Here is a 1,037-nt window from a genome sequence, read left to right as displayed (position 1 = left end):
GATAATCATATTGAATGTATTAAATGGGAGAAGGCTTGACATGGAGGGGAGATAAATGACCCAGCTTTCTTTGACAACAGCAATTTGGTTTCAGGGTGTAGACATTATAGTATAAGAATCATGCAGTGTATTATTTGTTGAAACAACTGTACTTTTTATTTGATTTGAAACTGTCTCATTGCTATATGTTTATCAATAAAACTTTGAAAAGAAAAAAAAATTTTATTAAAAACAAAGAATCAGAGATCTGACTGTATACCTGTAATTCCAACGTTCAGGAGGTTGAGGGAGGAGTATCACCAGGAATTTGTGCTTATTTCAAAAAACAAACAATTAAGGATCTGATAGATAAGTATACTGACTGCCCTCCAGAATAACTAAAAAAAATTAAATTGTTTATATCTGGAGAGTTAAGACTTGTCATGGAAGACAGAGATGGACTTTACTTTGCATTTTGTACCATTTAAACTTTTCTATATGTTTAGTATCTTTAGTGGATATTTTTATTTTTTTATTTTATTTTTTTGTGGAACCGGGGATTGAACTCAGGTCCTTGCACTTTCCAGGGAAGTGCTTATTCCACTGAGCCATCTCCCTGGCCCGTTAGTGAATATTTTTAAATATATGTTTTGCCAATCTATACAGCCAGGTTGTTTCTTTGACTTTGGATGTATCGTGATATACCTTGAGTCCACTGAAATGCTATTGTTATGATAGGAACATACACTGTCCCAACACAGGAAATGACTGTTCCTGTCCCTTTGGGGCACATCGGCTCTCAGCAGAATATTAACAACCGTACTTTGTGACTAGGAAAGGGCACTCAGGATGATGGCGACATCTAGAATCCTCCATGTTAGAAGAGTTAAGGGAACCACTGATGCATTTATTGGGAGGTTGGAAATCAGGAGTGACGGCAAGGGGATCGTCAGCACCAGAACTTTGGAGGAAAGTGTACTGATCAGTGTGGGCAGATATAGGTAGGTCCTGTGGGTACACTGTAAGCAGCTTTCTAGCTACCAGAGCTGTGTGATGAT

Source organism: Octodon degus, unplaced genomic scaffold, assembly GCF_000260255.1.
Source record: "Octodon degus isolate 3935 unplaced genomic scaffold, OctDeg1.0 scaffold00465, whole genome shotgun sequence".
In the NCBI taxonomy this organism is placed as follows: Eukaryota; Metazoa; Chordata; class Mammalia; order Rodentia; family Octodontidae; genus Octodon; species Octodon degus.
This window is presented reverse-complemented; position numbering follows the sequence as displayed.